This window comes from Leptopilina heterotoma, unplaced genomic scaffold (genome assembly GCF_015476425.1).
Source record: "Leptopilina heterotoma isolate Lh14 unplaced genomic scaffold, ASM1547642v1 Lhet_296, whole genome shotgun sequence".
NCBI classification, from domain to species: domain Eukaryota; kingdom Metazoa; phylum Arthropoda; class Insecta; order Hymenoptera; family Figitidae; genus Leptopilina; species Leptopilina heterotoma.
The window spans coordinates 449,052-459,802 of record NW_025111000.1 but is presented as its reverse complement, the minus strand read 5'-3'; positions in this window follow the sequence as shown (position 1 = coordinate 459,802).

Genomic DNA, 10,751 nt, shown 5'->3' with positions numbered 1-10,751 from the left:
GGTCTGTGGTTAATTAAAAATTGGCAAAAGTTAATTTGTTTTTTATGTAGGGTCGGTCTTTGTATAGTCGGTCTGTGATTAATTAAAAATTGGCAAAATCGGTCATTGTTGAGTTTACCTTTGTGTAGAATTGAGCTTGTGTATTATTGGTCATGTAGAATCGGTTTTTGTATAGTTGAAAAAGGTGGAATTGAAACCCTGCCCAAAAAACTGCCTTGGTTGTCCATATTTAGTGTATACTTTTTTAATAAAGTGATTTATTGTAAAAAATGTACCTGTGTGCAGTTGTTACAAGTGATGATAAGAACGGATATTTTTTCCAAAATTCAGCAGATTCGTTTAAAATGTAAAATGTTTGTCAAAAATGTAATCACACTCATTTTTTATGAAAAATCTCATGTTTTTTCTAAATTCGACTTTAAAATTAATGAAAAAATAACTTTTTTCATTTTAAAACAATATTAACGCTGCTATCTCTATAGAACTGTCACGTATTATTACGTTGAGCCAAAAATTATGAATAATTACTAAAAATTGTTAAAAAAAATTATTTGTCTTCAATTAAAGGGCTACATAGAATAAGGGGGCGAACGTGAGGCTTGGAAGGGATAGTACCAGTCGGGTAGCAGTGACAAGCCTTGAGTCGCTCGCTGCTACCTGACTGATATAATCCCTTTCAACCATGCGTTCGTCCCCTTATTTTATGTAGCCCTTCAATTTAGAAATATGTTATAGATGATTCTTGGTATTGTAAAAACCGACATTCACTTTGTGCAGTTGTTACAATTTACACTTTGTCACTTAAATGTTTCTAGTTAATTAAATAATAGATATAGAGCTAAATCAATTATAGCCTTTTAAAACTAGATAATATACCTTTGATTTAATCGTATGACCCAACAAATTGGAGTTAAACTCTAATCACTGTAACTGATTTTATCAAAATTGTAACAACTGCACCTATTATCCCCTAATTTAATAATGTTTTTTAAAATTCCTGACAAGAACTCCTACCTCTTGATATATAATCTATTGAAAATAATTGTGAGCGATTGAAGGCATTTTTATAGTTAATCGTAATGAATTGGAACAACCCGATTAAGAAACACAATTAACAACAATAGAGAAAGTTTTTAATTAAAATTTATCGATTTTTTCTAGAAGGGATATGTTGTTGTTTTGAAAGCACCGATTCTAATGATTCGATAGTATCACTTTCATTGACACAAAAGCATATTTCTTAAATTGACAGCATACTATGAATAAAGATTTAATTATTAAAAATTATTAACTTTAGTAAAATACATATTATTAAAGATACTTTTACATTTCCAATTCTCATTAGATTTTCTTATTTCTCTCTGGAATATTTTTCAAGTCATTAATTTTATGTCTAGCAGCGAGCGTACCGAAAGTGGACAATAAGCAATTTATTTCCGTCGATTCTGAATTGCGTCTCCGATGACATATCAAAACTCGTATTCTGCTGGATTGATATAATTTTACTTTTTTTTGCTTCTCGATAAGTTTCGTGTCCTTCATTTTGGAAATGTAATTCACCTTTTTTTGAATAATAATAATGAGCTTACTTTTACAAATGTTCTACCTGAATAGAATATTTCTTATGTACTTGCTAAACTTTTTTCAATTTCAGTTGCATCTCATTAGTATCGATATTCGACAAGCTGCTATAATAGCATTTCATGAAAACAATAGACTACATAAATTGTTAAAAACAAAACTTAACAACACTTTATCATTGGAATATAATAAAATATATTCAACAAAATCAACACATACAAATTCGTAGAAAACGATTTGTTTTGTATTTATAATCAGAAAAAGTAAATAATTTAATTCGTCAGAAGAAAATGATAATTTAAGTTTTCTTCTTGACTTAAATGTTCAAAGATATTCTGAATTGTTTTTGAAAAATTATTACTCTAATTTTTTCATATGTCCCAGTTTTTGATAGAATTACATTTGAATCAGGAGCACGTTTGAAAACACTCTAGGATCCAACATTGAAGTAAAGGACTTCCTAATCCTTGTCCTGGCACTGTAATTATGACGAAACTAAGCCCTGATCCAGGATCGGTGATGCTTAGTGCTAGACGCAGACCAGATACCTTCGCTTGGCCAAAACCAATTTGGAATTAATTCAACGGACGCCGGAATTAACGTGGCGTTCGCTTGTATGGAAACCACGCGCGTAATCTTTTGGAGATTACAACGAAAAATCCTTAAGGATCGTGATCTCGTTTCAGTTCAAATTTTTATAAAATTTATTTCCAATGTCACTTTAATGTTATTGATCTCATCGAATTTACTGTACTGTAAATGAATAAATAAAATAAAATGTAAAAAATTACAATTTACCCCTTTGAAGCATACATTTTTCTAGTCAATGAATTTAATAACCAAGTACACTTTAGGGGGTTTTCAGGGTAGCTGATTAAGAATCTCAAGTCGGATTTCTCATATTTTCAAAACTTAAAATGGCGGATCCAACATGGAGGACTTATTTTTTTTAAATTGAGCAAATTCACTTAAAACTATTTACTCGGGGGTTTTTGGTGTCGCTGATTACAAATATAAAGTCAGATTTTCAAAATTCGAAATTTATATATTATATATATCTCTCTCTATTATATAAAAACATTTCATAGTCAAGGTTGGCCCACTGTCAAGGTAGGTCCATCGTCAGAAACAAGTTACATTGACCTAAATGCAGGTCAATTTTAAGGGCAGATTCAACCTTCAGGTAAAAAATTGACAAACTAACCCCTCTGGCCTCAAAATTTAAGTCAATTTTAAGGGCAGTTTTGACTCAAAGTCAAAAATTGACAAACTTATCGCTCTGCCTTCAAAATTTAGGTCAATTTTAAGGGCAGTTCTGACCTAAGCGTTAAAAATTGACAAACAATTCCCTCTGCCCTTAAAATTTATGTCAAATTTAAGGGCAGTTTTAACCTACAGGTCAAAAATTGACAAACAATTCCCTCTGCCCTCAAATTGTAGATCAATTTTACGGGCTTTTTTGACCTTATCGGAAAAAATTAACAAACAATTTCCTCTGCCCTCAAAATTTAGGTCAATTTTAAGGGCAGTTTTTTACACAGCAAAAATTGTCGAAAAAACTCCCTCTGACCTGACTTTTCCTCAAAATTTTGATCAAATTTGACATATTTTTTAATCTACACATCAAAAAAGCAAATTAATTAGGATCCTTCAAGAGGTCGTTCCCTTATTTTAAAATTCGATGAAATTTTCGACCTATAGGTTAAAAGAAGTTTGACCTAAATTTTAATATTATGTTTCAATTAATAAAAGATGATTTACATATAAATTGACATATATTTTTAAAAATTGTATTAAAATTAATTGCTGTCCTTAAAATGTATTTTAATTTTAATGGAAGTTTTTTCTTACAAGTTAAAATTTGACGATAAATCTCCCTCTGCTTCTCTCATAAATTTAAGTCAATTTTAAGGGCAGTTTTGACCTACGGGTAAAAATGAGGCTCACAATCGTATATTACATTACGTCGAAATCTTTAGGTAATTTGGAATTTTCTTTTACTTAAAGGTCATAAACGGCCAAATAATGGCCCTTACATTACGTCAACATTTATGTCAGATTTAACGTATTTTGAAAACTGCAGGTAAAAAGGGGCCCAATAATACCTTTGACACTGAGAAAAAAGAATGATCAAATATATTAGTGCTCTTTTTTAATATCTCCTGTTATAATTTACTCTTACTTATTACTATGCCACCAAATTAAGAGAACATGATTTGAAAAATTAAAATAAATATAAAAAATAGTTAAATACGGTTAGAAAGCTGATTGAATTCTGCGTAAAATAAGCCGTCTTTAAAGTCATTTTGTTAACTGTTTTTTAAGTTGTAGAGTAAGAAAGAAATAAAAAAAATTATCAAATTTTCTCATTTTTGTCTCTTGATTTCAACTTTTTCAAAAATCTAGAAAAATGTAGATAAAAATTTTCTAAAAACACAGAAATCTTTGTTAGAATTTCGGCTTTGAAATAAGCCTTCGAAAATTAAAAAGGTTAATCCGTCTTCGATATGTCATTTTTTAATGACATATCGAAGACGGATGTGAAGCCGTGTTTCGACGGATTAGTGCATTGAAATTCAACTGTGACGACTCGATTCTGGCTTCGCGCGGCAGCGAATGAGAGAGAAAACAGGGACGAATTTATGCTGGAGAATAATAAATAATGATGTTTCACGAGTAATATAAAGAAACTCAAAAGTTCATCGTTCCCCCGCATGATTTCGTACCTGTTTTCTCTCTCATTCGCTGCCGCGCGAAGCCAGAATCGAGTCGTCACAGTTGAATTTCAATGCACTAATCGGTCGAAACACGGCTTCACATTTTTAATGATATATCAAAGACGGATTAACCTTTTTTCAATTTTCGAAGACTTATTTTAAAGCTGAAATTCTAACGGAGATTTCTGTGTTTCTAGAAAAATTTTATTTAAATTTTTTTAGATTTTTGAAAAAGTTGAAATCAAGAGACAAAAATGAGAAAATTTGATTATTTTTTTTTATTTTTTTTTCACTTTACAACTTAAAAAATAATTAACGAAATGACTTCAGAGATGGCTTACATATTTTACGCAGAATTTAATCAGCTTGCTAACGGTATTTATGTTTTTTTTTGTACCTCCTTTTATTTCCGAGATATGATTGAAAAAGTGATGGCATGTTTTTTCATAGAGTCGAATGTAATCGTCCTGATACTCGTGAACGGTAGTGTATATATAATACAAAGCGTAAAATATACATATTAAAATATAACCTAATAACCCTTCATCATTATACGCTAAAATACATTTAAAATTGTTAATGAATGTTAATTACTAGTATTGCTTCGAAAAACGCTTGGTTTAAACAATTTACTGCGAAAGAATGTCTAAAAGGAAAACTAAAAAAAAATGGTATTACAATTTTTCTTTAAGATAATAACATTTGCTCGGTCAAGACAATACGGGAACGAAAAATAATGTTTTGTTTTTTCCCTATCATTTAGTGACCTGTATCAAAAAATGCAAAAAAGTGGATAAAAATAGGTGACATTCAGGAGTGTCACTATGCCGCAAAGGGTTATAACCAATTCGTTTATTAAGGGGACTTTCTGGGAAAGGATTTCTAAAAATCAATCAGAGAAGCAGGCGCAAGGCGCCTACATCATAGGGTTTCGTGGCCTAAAATGACAGAAAAATAAATAATAATTTTTTTAAGAAATTTTTTTTGTACTTAATATTGAAATTTTTTTTTATTACCATAGTAACGGTTGTTATGGCAACCATTACTATATCAACGGTTGTTATGGCAACAATTAAAATAGCAACGATTGCCATGACAACGGTTATTATGGCAACCATTAACATAGCAACGGTTGTTATATCAACCATTAACATAGCAACGGTTGCCACGAAACCCTACATTTTTAGACCACGAAACCCTAAAAATCAAATTTACTTAAAAAATGTAGTATCTTAAAATTACTTTCTCAAAATATCATTTTGCACGATGACGATAAAGACAGGCGAAAATGAACAAGAAATATTTCTAAAATTTTAACAGTAGGAGAGACCGAGGAGGAAAGTAACAACGCTTATATCTTTTAAACAAATTAGCCGATATACAAAGTTAAAATTTTTACATTCTCATCACATGAGAAGGTATTAGTTTTGGTCGAATTTTGACATTTGCTGATTTTATGAAATCTTTACATTTTGAGGTGCCCTGAACCAGAAAACATTATCCGGCATTTACGTCCATCTCACAGTGGGGCAAATGTACTTTTTGTGTCAAAATCAGTCTAAAGGTCACAATTTTCATTTAAATTAAGCAACTTTTTTTTAAAATCTTCGTTACTAAATTCTCTATCGATTCCTCCAGGCCGATTTTTCAATTTTTGTTTATTTATATTTATTTGTTTATAACAAAGTATGAAAAAATCGATTTGTTGCTATAAAATAAAGTTTTTAACATTTAGAAATTTTTTAAGTACATTAGAAATCATGTTTTAGTATTCCTGAAGTAAAATTGTTTATATAATTACACTTTTATTAAATAAACAATACAAGTCCTCCAAAGACAAGTCTCCACAAAGACATAACTCCCCATGGGACAAGTCTTCCCAGGGACATCTCTCCCCAAATGTAAATACTAATAGTAAATAATGCCATAGCTGGACAGGTCTCACCGGGATATCTCTCCAGTGAAAAATATTTATTAAAACAGTGGCAAACTCAGGACAAGTCTTTCCAGGATATCTCTCCCCAGTGAAAAATTATTCATTAAAACAGTGACCAACTCAGGACAAGTCTCCCAAGGAAATCTCTCCCCAATAAAAATTTATTCATTAAAACAGTGGCCAACTCAGGACAAGTCTCCCAAGGACATCTCTCCTCAGTGAAAAATAATTCATTGAAACAGTGGCCAACTCAGGACAAGTCTCCCCGGGACATCTCTCCCCAGTGAAAAATATTTATTAAAACAGTGGCTGGTCATTATAGAGTTGAAATTTCTACCTGGGAATTTTAATTATTTCATTAATATAATTAAATGTTTGCGCAGAATTTCAATAAAATTTTTTATAATTTAATTCTTTTGAAAAATTGAATTGAGGAAAATTTTTGAAAATAATTGAAATTTTTGCCGAGAATTTTTTCAAAATTTTTTTAAATAATTGAAGCGATTCGAAGAATTTTATCAAACTTTTTTAAAATAATTGAATTTTTGCAACGAATTTTATTAAAATTTTTAAAAATAATTGAATTCTTATGAAGAACTTTTATTAATTTTTTTGTTAAATAATTGAATTATTGCACGGAGAGAAATTTATAATAGTGGGTAACATAATTGTGGTTAGGGTGACCATCTTTAATGCTACGTATACAGACAGCTATCTAGATAGTCACCGTTACCATCAATATCATCAGGAGTAACATCTTGGTAGTAAGGGGTAGCATAACTATATTTTTTTAGCATCTGTGATGGTTGGCAGTAGCATAATGATAGTATCGTGTAACATCATCTTTTTAACATCAAAATCTGACTATCCATTTCCCTCAGTGTGCGAAAAAAATTTGATAATAATTGAATTTCTTTGAAGAATTTTATTGTTTATGAAAACAAGTGAATTATTGCGAAAAAAATTGCAAATCATTGAATTCTTGCAAAGAATTTTATCAAAAAATTTGATACTAATTGAATTTCTTGGAAGAATTTTATTGTTTATGAAAATAATTGAATTTAGGAAGAATTTCATTAAAATTTTACATAATCTTAATTAAATTCGTTTGAAGAATTTCTTTAAGTTTCTTTAAAATAATGGACTTTCTTTAATCATTTTAATTACAAGTTTTCAAAGTAATTGGATTCTATATGAATAATTTCTTTCAAGTTTTTATAATAATCCTCTTTCTTAATAATTGAAATTAAGCACTTAATTCTTGAATTTTATTGAAAATTTTTGGAAAATAATTGAATTTTTTTGAAAAATTTCTTTAATTTATTGAATACAATCGAATTTTTTAATAATTGTATTGAAAATAATTGAATACCTGAGAAGAATTTTATTATTTATGAAAAATACTTTAATTCTTGCGATGAATTTTAATAATATATTTCTTTTTAAATAATTGAATTCTTTTGTGAATTTTTATTGAAATAGTAGATATTAAACAAGTTGTTCATTTCATGACAAGCTTCCTCAACATATAAAATATAAATTCGTGACGTAATTCATTTACAAAATTTTAGCAAACTCCATCTGAACATATGTATAAAATTAAATTTATCCCATAGAATCGGGAACATACACACACATTCATACAAACATTTATCAATTTTGTTTAACATAACAATCAAAGCATACATTCTTCTTAAGTAAATTTCTTTTTGATGCAGCAAGAAATATTTATAAATTAAATATAATTATATTGCGGTTTGCAAACTTTTAAAATTCGAAATGATTCGAATTTTCTGTTGTCGAGTCGATTAATGTTCGGTTCGACTCGATTAAATGCACACCTCTATTTCATATGCAAATTGCTTCTTTTTTGATGATAGAATAATCATTTAAAAATATTAATATTAAATAAATTATGAAAAAATACAAAATTTGAATTTTTTATGAAAAAGAAAAATTTCTATTAATTTTATAAATTTTGATAAAAAATATACTTTGTACACATCAATCGATTCGTTTTCTTGTCAGGAATGTAATTTTGAAAATAATTAATACAAATATTAACAAAAAAAAAATTATTTACAAAAATACAAAAAAATTTTTTTTTTGAATTTTAAAAAAATTGTATAAAAATTTTTTTTAGATATTTTTGAAAATCCTTGTGTCAGATTTTTTGTATTAATGACTACAATAAACCTACAAAATTTCAGGACAATCCATCAAAATTTGTTTGAGATAATTTGTACACAATTTTTGTGACATACACACACACATACACACACACACATACATCTGGACATTTGCTAAGAATTGAATATACATATGTTATAGATGAAAATGAGTCTATATAACTTTCTCTTGAAAAATTAAAAATCGTCACAAATGCAAAACTTCCTCATGAGGAAGCAAAATAATTGAAATTTGATATTATTGAAATTGATTCAATTGTACGAAGAATTTAATTCAAATTATTTTTAAAAAAATCGAATTGTTAAAAATAATTTCATTAAAATCTTTGAAAATTAATTTTAATAAAAATTTTAAGAATAATAACATTTTTCGAGAAATTCCATTAACATTGTATCAAAAATAATTAAAATTCTGCGATGATTTTTATTATTTATCAAAATAATTGAAAACCTACATACCTATAGAATTTTATTATTTATGAAAATAATTTAATTCCTGGTTAAAAAGTGTTACTCTTCATTAAAATAATTGAATTATTGCGAAGAAATTTATAAAAAATTTGTAAATAATAGAATTCCTCTGAAATTTTTATTATTTAATTCATTCATTCAAAATTGTCATTTTCTAAAATTTCAAATTAAATTTTTTTTTAAATAATTGAATTCGTTTTGGAAAATATTTTATTATTTAATTAAAATCGTAGATATTTAAAATCATTAAAATTAGAAAAATTTCTAAAAATAATTGAACTTTGGAGAAGAATTTTGTTATTTATAAAGATAATTGGGATTTTTACGAGAATTTTTATCAAGATTTGAACATAGTTGAATTTAATAAGAAGAATAAATTTTATTTTTTTTTAAAGAATTTTTGCAATTATTTTTAAATTCTTCAAAATTTAATTTTTTTTGTATTTTCAACAAAAATTTAAATTGGAAAATTTTCAAATTTTATTATTTTTAAAATTGCTAATTTTATTTAAAAAAAAGGTAGTAAAGTTAGCCGCGCACTTTAGCGCGCGATTTGTTGGTAGTAAATTAATATTTGAAATTGGAAAATTAAAAAAAATTTAAAAAATTATGATTAACAAATAAATTTTTTTAATACGCTTTTTTATAACAAACGTTGTTTGACTGATCTAAATTATGGGCAGTTCCATACGAAAAGCCAATGGTGGATCACCGATTTTTCTTAAAGTTTGTAATTTTGTAGTACTTGGGGTAATAAACAACTGTGCCAAACAGTTTTGCAAAAAAAATTTTTTTTTGCAAAAAATTTAGATTTGAAAAATCGGAAACTGAAAAAAATGACTTTTGTTGAGAATTTTTATTTCGAAAACTATTGAAAATTGTATAGAAAATGTCAATTTTTTATAATATTAAAAAAAAAGTTAAGAAAAATTAATTTTTCAATAATTTGTTTAAACAATAATTTTTTATTGTTAAAAAAAAGAGCAAAGGACATCATGGAATTTTCTAGAAAAATTATTTTCTTAAAATATGAACCTTCCTTAATAAGTGGTTAAATTTTTAAAAAAGTGATTTTTGATGTTTTTGAGAAAAAAATTTTTGAATTTTGCGCTACGAATTTTTGTGCGTTGCGCTAACTCAGCAGCGCCTATATCAGTGTATTTTAAAAGATGATATGACCTTTACTGCTCGCCCCTAATACATTTATTAATTATGTACGTATATATTATTATTATAAACAGTTTAACAATATATTTTTAACTTTTTTATAAATATTATTTTTCTTTTTTAACCCATTAATGCCCATGGCATTATCGTTAAAAATTAAAAAAAAAAATTTTTAAACGATGTGTTATAAACAAATGAAAAAAATTGATTTTCATAAAAAAGTGATAGCGCCATTCGATTTGATGCAAAAAACTACTACGAGAACGTATATTACATAATTTAAAAAAAATACATATTTTTGTAAAAATGTTATAAACAATTAATTAGCCTGCATTTATACTGTATGAGGTAGAAGGATCGTTTTTCAGGTAAAAATTTTGTTTAAAAAATTTTTAATGTCAAAAACTCTCCTAATTAAACTAATTTTGTTTAAAAAAATGTTTAACTTCAAAAACGATCCTTCTACCTCATACAGTATAAATGCAGGCAAATTGTTTATAACATTTTTACGACAATATGTCTTTTTTTAAAATTATGTAATATTGGGATCCTGGCATAGGATCATAATAATAATTTTTGACGTTAAAAATTGAAAAAAAAATTTTTTAAACAATTTGTTATAAACAAATGAAGAAACTGATGGCAGTTCATCATCTTTTAAAATACACTGATATAGGCGCTGCTTAGTTA